We start from the raw sequence: 14,598 nt of genomic DNA, 5'->3' as shown, positions 1-14,598 counted from the left end.
AAATGATAAGAGAAAAGCTTACGTTTGTCAGTACATAAAGTTGTGCATCGGTATAATGTGAGTGCATGTGGATGATATGAGGGATAAATTATGACAGAATGTAAGCTGAATGATAACTTAAATGTCCAAAGGGTAATTTGGGAATTGATTATATTTGAATGTTTGTGGACTAAGTATGATCTGTGGATATGAAATGGAAGGATAAACTAGACATGTCAAAGTTGAGGAAAGTAAAAAGTGTTTCTTATACATGGTAATGGATATTGACATTTAATAGACATATATATAAGTATATGAGGAGTTACTCGTGTCATCAGTGGGAATAAAGATTCATTTTTAGTGATTTAAGAATTGAACACAGTATGCTTGATGAGTTGCATAGGTGGTACAATAATAAGATATACCATTAGAAATTGAGTAATATGGATAGAACGAGAATCCTAAGAGTAATAGCCAAAAAAAATAATATGGTCGAGATGGAAGAGTAAAGGAAGTGTTATCTCATAGTTATGCTAAGCTTTCTATGTGGCAATAGAGCCGCAGATGGAGAATAAACGGTGATAGTATTATAATGTGAGTATTTGGAGGAATTGAGTAAGACAGATAAAAATCTAATTTTGTTAAGGATGGTCAAAAAGTTTTAAGTCATAATGATGATGATATATTTTAAGACATGAAAGACTAGAATTAGTGAAAAGAATTTGATGATGAATGGCTGAAGTACTATTAAAGATAAAGATTTACGAGTGAGTTACCTTCTATACGATTTGGATTGCATTGAATTAAGGATAATGCAGAAGCATGAATCTTGGAATGCATAATGTAACGGAAAAACTAAGAAGATTTAAAGCGCCTACAACCAAAGTAAACATAAAGTATTTGAGAATAATTCAAGGCATTAACCATCCCCAACGTTCAGAGTACGTACAAGAATGAATATGGCATGTTTATAATTTTGTAAGCTATATAATAGTGTATGGGGATAAGATGGATGAATGTTAGAAAGTTCGACAAGGAGTGAAGTAAGAAGATGGTGATTGGGTATACATAAGTAAGTATAATATGTGATCAAAATAGGTATGATTGAGATGGAGTTATGGTTCAAATTTAATGATAGTGATAAGGGCATACTCAGTGTCTTAATATAAGAGATAATGATGGTAAAGGGTGCTACTGATCTAACTCTAGAAGATGATAATAGACATAAGTGAAATATTCTAGTCGAACTGGAGGTGAACAAAATGAATAAATCAAAATTCCCTATAAAGGGAAGAACGGAATAAGATCATAGAGTGAGATTGATAACCCGACACCAATGTGAATTCAAGGATGAATTTTATTTACGTGGGGAAGACTATAATACCCCATGCTTTAATATGGTGCCTAATTGTGAAACCCCGACCTCCATAGATGCATAACTAGAGGTAGACTGTTGAGTGTATTAAATTCACATATTTAATGGGAGATTAAATACCTAATTAGCCTAAGTTGGACTAGATTTAGGATTGAATTTAAGTATTTTTATTTATTTTATTAGTTTAGTTTAGTTTATGCTTAAATATTAATTTTGAGTTAATGATGCTAGTTTTATGTTATTTATAATTATTTTATGTTTTTATAGCTATAGGATCAAAAATAATTTCAATTGGTGAAGAAAGGTGCATAATTAACTGTTGTTCTATTTGCATATGTTTCAGTTTTTCAAGAATATCTCCCACTACAGAATTCCAAATGACATGATTTTTTAACCATTAGAAATCAAAGAGGCAGAGCTACAACTTTTATGTTTATTACATTGCCCAGTTCTGATTGGAAAGAGGTCAAAATCTTTATCAAAGTGAAGGCATTGCACCAAAAGAATAAAACAGGGGCTTTTTTGTAAATTCTATGAAACTTTGATTGACTTTAGGATAAATATCTCATTTCTTCCAGCACCTTCTCCTCACTTCCAACAGCTTCTTCTTATTCTCCCTATTCTTTTCCCTCACTAAACATTTTCCTTTTTCCATGGAAAAGAAACCTTCAAGCCTCCATAACTTTCTCGAATTAACTCTGATTCTCATGCTTTTGTACACTTTTTCATAGGGTTTTTCATACTCTTTCACTTTTACACCTTAAGAACCCTCAAAAGCTCTTCCTCTGCAGTTTCTCTCACTAGTTGAACATTTTGAGAGAGAGAGAGATAGACTTTCCTTGATAGCTTGAAGAACTCTTGAAAAGAATTCCACTATAAAGCCATTAAGGTGAATAATGCGTTAGATTTGATTTTTGAGTTGTTGATGATGGCCAATAATTAGGTTTGTGGGCTGATTTATTGTTGAAGGTTATTTAATCATGTCTAGTGTGAACAATGAATACTTAAATGGTATTTGGAAGCTAGTTAGGAATAACTAGTAAAACTTGATTTAGGAAACAACTTTTGGAATAGTATTTATGTAAATTGAGTTAGTGTGATGCTATTGTGTGTGATAGGTTCCAACGAGACTCCACATCTCCATTTGGAGCATTAGACGCAGTTAGAGTCGATCAAAGCATCAACAAAAACACTATGAGTGAACTTGCATTAAAATGTTTTGGAATAAATGATTATAGACTTGATTGAACTACTTGAAATATTTTATTGGTTTTTCTTTAAAATTTGAATGGGAACAAGCACTTGATGAAACGTTTTTATATTGTGAAATATGAATGTGATGATCTCATGTGTTCCTATATTATGTGAATATGTGTGTTATGCTTTTAGTGATAATGCTGTATGATAGCTATAACTGTGCACATGTAGTGTGGGAGTGCACGTGATGGTGCCGGTGGGGTGCGGTGTGGGAGTGCACATGCCGATAATGATGTGGGTGGGAGTGCATGTAGAGAGTGCACATGATGATATTGAAATGTGCATGTAGAGAGTGCACATGATGATATTGAAATGTGCGTGTAGAGAGTGCACATGATAATATTACCTTGTGCGTGTAGGGAGTTCACATGAGCTGAGTAAGGCAGCGATGGTGTACATATATATATATATATATATATGCTACAGACAAGTTATGAAAATAAAAATGTGAGTGTACTATATGCTATACAATGCCTTTCCGCTATAGCCAGAAGCCCTCTGTTTTGCTTGTCTTGATTGGATATTTGCTGTAGTTTTCACTCTTTTCAACTCCATTGTGGATTATAAATCCTTCATCTTAAGGGATTAAATAATCAAGGGTTGAGTTAAAGGCTTTACAAGAAATTAAACTATATTATATTGTTTTTAAAATAAGTGCATCGTGTTTTCAAAATCTTTTTGTATCGTTTGCTTGTTCCCTTCTTAAGTTCACTCACTGAGTTTATACTCATTATTTTTCAACTTCATGTTTTAGTTTTCAGGTTCGAAGGTAGTTGGATTCCTAGGCTGAGGTGCTTCCTCTTATCTATTTTTCGGTAGGTCACCCAGAGTCACTCCGCTGATGTTCATGGTCTTTGTATATGCACGTTTAGTGTGAATTGTTAAGATACATTTGACAAACTATCTATGTATATTTTAATTTATGATGCCAGTGCGAGTATTTACTTGGGTTATACGAATTGTCTTCAAAGAAATTAGCATTTGAACACTATTACGTATAGATCTTAAAGAAATATGAATGATAGATGGACTAATGTACAGATTCATATAGGAAGGCTTGCTTGGGTCTAGTGGGTTGTACTTATTGGGTCCTTACACGGGTCATGGCCTAGGATTGGGTTGTGACACTTTTATTTTGAGATTTTTATTTTCGAACAGCACCACACCAATGATTGATTTCTTGACAAAAAAAATTTATCACTTGTTCTTCAAGAATATTCTCAACTTGATCCTTCAGTGGACAAAGTGTGGAATGCTAGACTGCAAGATGGCAACTGATTTTGTCTCTCTTTTCTTCTTAAAAATTAATGGCTATTTTTCTTTCAAAAAATTCAACCAAGAATGCGAGAGAGGAAGAGAGATATGGCAAAGTTAGGAGGAAGAGGAAGGAAATGACAGCTGAAACTTTTTCTAGAAAAGTACATATGTTTTTTTTCTTCCCATCTCTTCTCTTTTTATTAAAACTTCTACCTCAAAGGTTTAATCAATATCAAAAACCTTTGAATCAATCTTGACCATCCATTTAGAGTTATGGAAGCATCAAACATGCTCCATAATTATCAAAATTAAAATTAAAGACTAAATAATTTAATTCTTTAATTATCATTTAGAAATCTTGATAAAATAAAACTCCTTGTTGAATAATAACTCTTATTTTATTATTATCCATCTTTATTTAAAAAGAATTAATAATAAATAAAAGGGTGACAGTCAAATATAGAGTTTCCTTTTGTCAACATGGATGTCTAGATTCATTTTACAAGAATCCTCCGAACAATATCTTAATTTAAGATAACTCTTGTCATTAATTAAGATAAAAATATTTTAACTTGTCTAAATTAAGATAAACATGTTAAAGCTGCTACTTTTGTATACAATTTAATTAATTAAATAAAACATGTATTCCAACTTAAACAAGTTGAATTCTATGAAGTTAATTGGGGAATCTATGTGCACATAGATATTCCAAGCTCCAAAAAACTTAGGGTTATTCTTAATCTGTTTAAAAATAATTCAAGTTTATTAACCATGAAATCACTCCACCGTAGATTCATGGTTGCACTCTTGGATTGCCTATAATTACAAGAAATAATTCAATACTTGATATTAATTATTAGTTGTCCAATTGCAAACCTTATATTATAAACCCTCATAACCATTCAATGACAAAAGATGAAATTACAGTTTTACCCTTTATGTCAATTTTGCCCCTTATCCAATCAGTGATTCAATACTATAGATCTAATCTTTTGAGTATCTAGATGTGATGAGTATCTAATTCATCAATTCATTGGGCCCAAATTAATCACTAATCTTCCTAAAATCATTAGAAACGATGTTAATGCTGTGAACTCCATTATTTGGATATATGTTCCTAGATGTTCATCTCGATTATAATCCTAATATATGGAGTCTAGATCAACACTTTATGATGATCATGCTCATGGTATATCAAAGATTACAAGGACATTAAACATGAGTCCACTATCCATTAGGATTTCGATTTTACTATAAGCAAATGCATAAGTGTGAGATTAAGATTTAAGTAACGGTTAAAGTTAAATTTGATTCTCACATGATTCAAGTTCATGTTATAGTGTCATTACTTGAAATCAACCATTTCGATGATTTAAGACTCATCATTCCCTTGAAGTGAATCACATTCATTTCGTTGGGAATAATATGGACACTACAGCCTTAACACAATAAAGTGACCAACTTTATTATATGGCTATGAACAATTTTAAGATTCAATTAAAATACATGTCTCTTATGTATGACTCTTAATACAAATGTATTTTAATATCTCAATAGAATCATGCTACCTTAATAACTAGTAATGAATGCTTACTTAAAACAAACTCTTCGTCTTTTGATTAAAATGCACTTTCATTACAAATAAATTAAATGAAATTAAACATGAGAATATACTTGCTTTCCAAGGCACCATATTCTCAAAATTCCTGATAGCAAGGTGCAACTAAGTCATAATAGCATAAGTATGGTGAAGGCTTCAATCATACATGCTATAGTAATTTAAAGATAACTTGAGTTGCAGAAGTCCAATTGATCTGATTTTTTATCCATTGGAAAGCTAAAAGAGTGGGCTACGACTTTAATATTTACTAGTTTTCCCAATTCAAATCAGATCAAGGTGAAAATCACATCTGAAAATAATAGAAAAATGTAGTTCTACACAAGGCAACATGGCAACTTAGGCTGCGACGCTAAAGAAGATACAACTGTAGTGTTAGGAGGATCGTGGCTGTGGTGTTGAGCTAGTGAGGAGCATCATACAAATGGCCAAGAGCAAACTACTGCGGTGTCAAAAAAGTAGCACCGCGGTGCCACCAAGGCGTGTCCTGGTGCCGCGGCGCCACCTCGATTTCCAAATGTAAACTTTTGATGGAAAATTGGAAAGTTGAGCACCTTGCACATATTTAAGAGGCTTTTTGAGTGCATTCAAAGGGGAGGACGACAACAACTATTTTGAAGAGTTGAAGCTAAGAATCAAGCAAGCATTCAAAATCAATTGAGAAAGATTCGAGATTTACTAAGATTGAACATTACTTTATTTCTCTCTTTTGTATTATTATTATATTCTTGTTTTGAATTCATGGCTAAATTTTTTTGGATAATGTTTTATTTAGATATCATGAGCTAATTTGCTTTTCTAGGATTATGGTGGATTTTAACATATTGTCAAACCCTGCTTTCTAAAATAATTATAATGTCATTCACATGCTCAATAGAATGTTTGTATATTTAGGAAGTTCGAGAAATTGTTAAAAGATGATATTGCCCATAATGGTACTATTGAGTCGATTAAGCCTCGAACTAGTTCAAATAGGAATTTTAAGGTGAAATTAAGAGTTTCACAGTTCAGGGATGACTCAAAATGGTAATTCGGAGTTTGAGGATCAATTCGGACTCAAATCGGAATTTTCACTATCTAGGGGTAAAATCGTAATTTTTCCACCCACAGATAAATTTTGAGATTTTGAGAGAATTTAGATCACATTTGACAAATTGAAGAATGGTATGAGTATACGGGATGAAAAATGTCTATGGCTAATTTTTCAGTTTTTGGGGTAAAAACGTATTTTTTCACTTTACGGGGGCAAAAGTGTAATTTTTAAAAATTTGCTCCACCAAAACATTGGAAAAGTCTAGAAATTTCATGGAAGACATGGATAAGTGAAGAGGATTGAGTGGTAGAAAAAGAAAGTCAAAAAGATGGCTAGAAAAAAATAAAATAATAAAATATTCAAAAGGTAAATAAAATAATAATATTTTATTAAGCCTATTAAAAGGCTTGAAAGTTCCAGAATTCTTCATTTGGAGGGTCAGCCAAAACCAGCAAGAGAGAGAGAGAAATAAGAACAAACCCTAGAGTGAGAAAATTCAAAGAAAAAGTGTGATTTTTCAAGGAATCAAGTGTTTAAAGGTATGATTTTTCAAGCTTAGCTTAAGATTTATCATTTCCATGCATTTCTCCTTATTTTCCATGGTTAAATTATGTGTTTTGATGATGGATTCAAATCTGATCATATGGGTTTAGAGAGAGAAAGTTGTTAGATTAATTTGATTTTGAACTATGTTAGTGTTTAGTGTTAGTTTAGCATGTTTATGAGTAAAACAACAAGAAAAATATTCATTTGCTCCATGAATTTCTCTAGGCCGAATCTAGCCAATGGTGTGTGAGGATGAGGTTGACTTTATTTTAAGAGAATTAGATGGAAAAATGATGAATTATGAGGTTGGAAATTAAATGGGAATTTTTGGCGCAAAAAAAATTGAAATTTTTACCCACTACAAGTAAAAGCGTAATTTATGGTCCGAACTGATAAATTGGACCACATTCACAGTCATTGAGGCATTGTGGATATAATTGGATAATTGAATATGAAATGGATGGAATTTGAGTTGAATTGGAGATTTTAGAAAATTTACACCGTGTATAGGCGAGTTAGGTTGGACATTGTGATTAAGCAATTGTCCAAACATTTCACACCCTATCTAGTGCATACGCATGGATAAGAGCCTGAAATAATATATATTGATTTGACACAAATTATTAAATTTTTTGTGTCATGTATTGTGGATAGGTGGTGAGCTATCTGATACGGGTAAAAGACTACACCCAAGGACCGAAAATAGGAGTATATCTACTCCTAGTACAGTGAGTAAACTTACTATCATCTTAATTATCTAGAGTAGATTTATTTAATTGTGTGATTTTATAAAAAAATGGTTTAATTGTAAAATTATTATGGTTTATGGGAAAATGGGATTTTATAAAATAATTTTATAAAATTTTTGAAAATTTAATAATGATTTCAAAAATAGAGTAATTGGAGACCTATACTATGATTGTGTTGTTTATCCATGATTTTACATTAAATGGCTTATGATAAATGTGGGTATGACTGGTTATTTTTATGATTTAAAGAATATGTGAACTGCTTTGATTTACCTTGAATGTGTTAAGTGAGCCATGTCATACTATTGTGATTTTATTGGTTGGTGGATTATAAAGTGGGCACTGCAGTGACGGGGGTTCCGTGGGCCAGCCTAAGTAGAGGGGCACGGTTCCCAATTATTGAGCTAACCTCGATTGGAGAGGCGCGTAGAATAACTCCCGAGGTAGGATTTGAGTACACTTCACGCTGGCCACCACGTGAAATTGGGACTCAGCCAACGCCAAGGAACGGCTGTGTTGTCAGAGGTGAAATGTGTTTGTGTGTGTGACAATAAATAGCCTTGGCGGTCTCGGTAAGATGCCTTCGCGGGGTATCCCCGAGAATGGATTTTTGGCAAGGGATAAGTTTTTGAAAAGTACATAAGCCATGTTGAGTAATTGGATGAAATCCAATTATTTATATAAGTTGGGATGAATTATTTTAATTGTCTCCTATTACTCGGCTTTAGATTATTTTGATGATGTCTGTCTACTCACTGGGATTTTATAATCTCATCCCTTCTTCCTATACATTTTTCAAGCTCAGAATACGCAGTAGACTGTCAATTGCATCGATAAGTAAATTTCAGAGTTGCATCCTAGAAAGCAAGGTTATAGACTTAAACCTTCTCAGTTATTTGGTGGCCCACGTGTCATTGTAATTTAAATTGCATACTCCAGTTTTCTATATTACAGTATGTATAAATTTATTTTATTTTTATGTGCAAAAAATTAATTTTTGATGTTTCAAAAATATATATATATATATATTGTTTTACATTAAAATAGATCATTTTAATTAATATGTTTATTTTATTTTATTATTAAAAAAAAAAGAAAGAGAGAGGAATGGAAAAACTGGTACAAAAGCCTTGCGAGGTCTCAAAAGGCATTCGGGGGAAGAATGTTTGTCGAGGCTTCGCGACGGTTGTCACGGGCTCGATGGGAGTTCCAGATCGTGACACATATAGTCTAAATACTTGTTTTTCTGTTATTTATCATGAATGGGTATCATTTTACTTATTCAAAAGTGTTCTTAAGGCCTTTAATTGCCTGATCAACAATTAATTGATTTGTGAATCTAATTGAAACTCAACAGAGAGATTTTAGGTTGGACTAAGATTTGAATAGTGTATGTTCACGTCAATTAGATGATCGGATTCGCTATTTAGATAGACATATGCTAATTGTCATACATAGCCAAGTTAGGACACTTGCTAATGAACTTAATTTAATTGATTCCAATAGACATATAGTGAACTAATTAAGTTAGGTATTTGTGCATGTATCTCGATGGAGACTTGCTCATAGCTTTGGATTCTAGGTTAATAAAATCACCCAAGAAAGTTAAATTACAAGAAAAGCTGGTATTAGATGAAATGTTGAATGAACCAATAATCCTAGGTCTCTTTAATATACTGCTTCTCTCAAAATATTTAAATTTTACTAGTTAATTTAGTGTTTATTTTAATTTTGTCTTTGATTACCTTTTCAATTTTTGGTTAGCTTGAATAAGATTAATTTGTTATATAATTTTAGTACTTAGTGAAACTTTAGAAACAAATCCTTCTGGGAACGATAATCTAGACTTAATATCTATATTACTTGTTCGATACATATACTTGCATGTGCAAAATCGACAACAACCTATGCAAGTATACGTATCGAACAGATAGTATTTAGCAAGTAGAGTATCGATCCCACAAAGAATTGATCTAGAATATTACTAAGTACTAAAATTAAAATAATTTAGTTTTATTCAAACGATCAAAATTTGGATAACTAATTTAATTAAAAATTAATCAACTAAAACTAAAACTAAACTAATTAACTTTAATTAAAAATCTAAGAAAAAATATAATGGAATAAAAATTAAATTAGAAAAGTTTATAATTACAATATCCCTCACACTTCATTTCAATCTTACCTCTTTCTCTTAACTTATTCCAATGGGTTAAATTGCTACCCTATAGTTCTCAATTATTTATAATGCTCTCCTGAATCTCTTATAAAAATATCTATTTTAATCAAAACACTATATTTTTATATGAATTGAAATTCAAATAGACTCATTAAGTTCAGGTTCTAATCTAGCTACGTACGACATATAGGTATATTCTTGTCCTAAACACAAATCACTTTATTCATTCAATGAAATAAATATGATCATATGTTATTCCAATTTTATTCTACACTAAACTCCCTTTCCTAAGTTTGTTTAGGTTCCTAGATCAATATAATTGGTGGCCAGTCAGTTAAAAGCATTAAGAACAACTTGGAATAAACAATAAAATCTCATTGAAAATAAGCTAGAAAGAGATTAAAAATTTAAACTACATGTGAGTTCAATTGCAATCCTAGAAAAGAAATCTAGCTAGTCATAATTGAAATAAAAACTAAAAGCATATGAAGTTTAGCCATTAAGAGTAATCAAGAATAATAAAAGCTAAGGAAGAAAATAAATAAATATTTGCAACCTTGATCTTTCAATCTTTAGCCTTAACTTTTAGTTTCTTGAATCTCTCTTAGGGTATCTCCTCAATGTGTCTATGTGTATGTATGTGTGGCTAACTTTTCCTTAAGCTAACTATTTAGAATCTAACTTGACCTAATTTTACTTGAACTAAACTATTTTAGCCTAAAGACTCTTAATTTGGGCTTAGAATAAGTGTAGAGCCCAATAGGGAAATAGTCAGCTCATAGCTTGCTCTTTTCCACCTTATTTCTTCAATTTTTTCAGCCTAACACCACCGCACACCCCATCTAAGTTACAGCGCTCCTTTTGCTTCATGCTTTCTTTTTATCAACTACTGCACTCGGTCAACTTTGATTGTGATTCTCTCTATCTTTGAAGGAGAACTAGGCAAATTCATCCATGAAAATTGTAGATTTGTCTCTTAACATTCCAATGGTATAAGAATCACGTTATTTGAAATTCTGGAGCAAGAATTATGCTCAAAATACAACAACATATACAAATAGCGTCTAGATTCCTTAAACACCTTTCTTTACCTAATTAAGCACTATTCTTTTAGAATCTTACAAAATATAAAGACTAATAAATAATAACTAAACAAAGATAAATAAAATTAAAATGAAAATAACTTAATAAACATAAACTAATTACAAAAATAACAAAATTCGAACCTAAATTCAAGAACTTAACTAGCTTTTAAAAACAATTTGAGATAAAAATAATTCTATTTTATAGAATTATCAATTACCTAAAGTCTCTTCAGCCTCAATTTGCCACCCTTAACCATTTTGAGAAGCTTTAAACCCCTCTCAAGGTTTCATTCTCTTAGGAACTCCATTTTTGAAAATTTAAGCTTGGTTTTAGTCAGTTTCAGATTTTAGAAAACACAAAAGTAAAGATTCTAGCTTTTAAATCCATTGCATTTGGTTTTAAACTTCTGATTTATGCTTTTTCAACATATTTCTGTTTCTTTCTTCAAAGGTTTTCAACAAATGAATGATATCCCATCTCATAGAATGTGTAAGAATGGATGGATAGATTCCCACCATTATAAGAAAGTAAGAATCGTTGGTTAAATGCCCACTAATGAAATCACATTATGAATGAGTTGTTAGTATACGTCCTTATTAGTGAAGGCTACTAAATTAAATGAGCATGATGCTTATGATTTATTGATGTGTAAAAATGTATGTGAGCATGAAGGCCAAAATGTGGGTACAAACCAAGCTCCCTTGATTTGAAAACCAAAGCCAATTAGGAGTAGTTTTTTAAGTTAGCATTCTTGTTCTTGTTGATTTTCTTGGTTCTAGGTGTTAACATGGGTTTGGAAGCAAAATTTGACATGGCATGATAAACTAATGTGGCATTTTATTATTGGATGGGATTAAGGGTGTTAGATCAAGCAACCAAGAAAGGGTTGAATTGGTTTTCAAAATAAAAATTTGATCTTTCTTAAGAACCAAATTAAAGATTAAAACTTTAAGTACTAGGCTTGAAAACTAGAGTATGTGAGCTTATAAAAATAAAGTATGGAGCAAGTAAAGAGGATAAAGGAGAAGAAAATACTTAGCCATGATTTTTACAAAGTTTTGGCCCTCAAAGCCTACATCCTCTCCCTTGATAGCACAAAGAGTTTGAATCCACTAAATATTGCCTTTTCGAATCAAGTTCAAGCATAACCTTCTACAAATTGCTACCTTTTTTAGATCAAGCACAACTTTCACAAGTTACTTCCTTTTATGGATCAAGCACAACCTTCATAAGTCACTGGCTTTTATGAATCAAGTATAACCACACTATCTTTTCTATAAAGGTATAACTTTTCTACCTTTTGTTATCGAGGTATAACCTTACACTAGTGGATTCTAACAAAGCTTAATGCCTCAAGAGGTTGATAAGCTTTGTTACGTACAAAGGAATAAGAATGTTTAAGAGAATGTAAGCCCAAATATGAAGGCTTTTTTTTTTTTAAGTTTGCAGTAAAGAGAAAGAGATGTCAACTTTAAGGATCTCGATTTTCTTCTTTTCTTGGAATGATTTTCTTGAGTGTTCTCTCTCTCAAGAAATATCATTCACAAAGGTATTTATAGATCGTCAAGATTTCTTCCCTTGGATTGAGATTTGGCTTTTTTTAGGAACATTGGGACCACTAGACTCTTGCCAGTCAACCTTTAAGAATCGGTTAATGGATGTATGAGACATTAATTCGTTCATGAACCGAACTTCTCTATTTCTTGAGAATCAACCTTTCTACTATTGTTATATTGATTCTTCTTACGTTAAGTTGAGTCTAGAACTTTCAGTTTGCCAGGAATTGATCATTAGATTCCTGAGTAATCAATTGTTCTTGTTTCACTTTAAATCTGGAATATTCTGTTTTGTGAGAATCAATCATTACATATTTAAGTAATTGATTTTTCTTGTCACCTAGCTATTAAACTAAAAATTCAAAATTTTCTATTTTTGTCCTATTCTCCATCTTTTCTTCTTCAACAAGTTCCTGATTTTTGTCTTTGTAGCTTTGAGAATCAATCATTTAATACTTGTGAAGTCGATTCTTACCTTTTCAGTGATTTTCCAAATTAGTTCTGCCTTCTTAAGAATTATTGTCAATTTAATCACGCAAATATATGTATCATAACAAGTGATATAATAGTAAGTAGAGTGTCAATCCCACAAACAATTGTACCAACTTTTTCTACATAATAAAATTAACATAACCTAGTCTTATTCAAGCAACCGAATTAAACTAATTAATTAAAGCAAAACTAAAACTAAATAATAGTTAAATAATATTTGAAAGCTAATTGGCAAACTTTACTAGAAAAATTCAATAAATTAAAAGCCTAGGATTACAATATCCTTAAACACTTCATCTGAATCTCCACTCTCTCTCTAAATTTACTTCAATGGATTGAGTTGCTAAACTAGAGTCTTAATTTATTTATAAGTCTTTGTCGAGGCTTTTATAAAAGTATCTCTCCCAATTAATTTGCTATATGTCTATATAAATTCAACTGAAAAATGATTCATTAAGTTTGTGCTCTAATCTTGGCTATATGTGACACATAGGTATATGTCTATCCTATATGCAAATCAAATCACCTAATCAACTAAGTGAATTTGAACAAATGCCATTCCATTCATGGTCAAACCTAAACTCCCTTCGTCAAGTTGTATTTAGATATCCAAATCAATCTAATTGGCAATCAAGTATGTCACGACCCAATACTCCCCTCGAGCCCGTGACAACCGTTGCGGTGTCCCTATAGACACTCATTACCCAGAATGTCAATTGGAACCCCACAAGGCTTTAATATCAGTTTCTCATTTCCCTTGTGAGTAACTGTTGCCAAATATCATGTTCTAAAGGATTTTAAGCTATTTCCAACTTTAAACAATAAAAAATTGATTTCTATCTCACAGGGGTATTTTGGTCATTTTTCCCTAAAAATTTCTAAACCAGGTAAAAATGTAGTATGCGAGTACAAAACACATAATTCATAATTAAAAATAAGTTTAAACATCTAAAACCTTCATTTAAAATGAAAATTATGATTATTTGGATATAATAAAAAAAATAAAAGAAATATTCAATAAAAATTCTATTTTCTTATAAAACAATATTTTTAGAGTTATACGTAAATAATTTTTTGAGCATAAAAGTAAAATAAATTCATACATACTGAATACAGTAAGCCAGAGTATTTAATTTAATTTACGATAACTAGTGGGCCCCCAAATAACCGAAAGTAAGAAAGATTGTGAACCTACAGTTTGGAGGATGCAAATCCAATGATAGCCCTCGATGAAATCAGCTATCTACAGCCTATTCTGAGCCTGAAATGGGTGGAAAGGAGGGTGGTGAGATTATATAATCCCAGTGAGTAAACAAACACCATCCAAAATATCTAAAGTCGAGTAAATTGAGACGATTAAAATATTCCATCTCAATATGAATTCATAACATAAATATTCATTTCATTTAAATAATCAACATGGCTTATGAGTATCTTAAAAGATTGGCTCCTGCAAAAATCATTCTCGAGA

The sequence above is a fragment of the Theobroma cacao genome, chromosome 6 (genome assembly GCF_053813885.1).
Source record: "Theobroma cacao isolate CCN51 chromosome 6, ASM5381388v1, whole genome shotgun sequence".
Classification (NCBI taxonomy): domain Eukaryota; kingdom Viridiplantae; phylum Streptophyta; class Magnoliopsida; order Malvales; family Malvaceae; genus Theobroma; species Theobroma cacao.
This window is presented reverse-complemented; position numbering follows the sequence as displayed.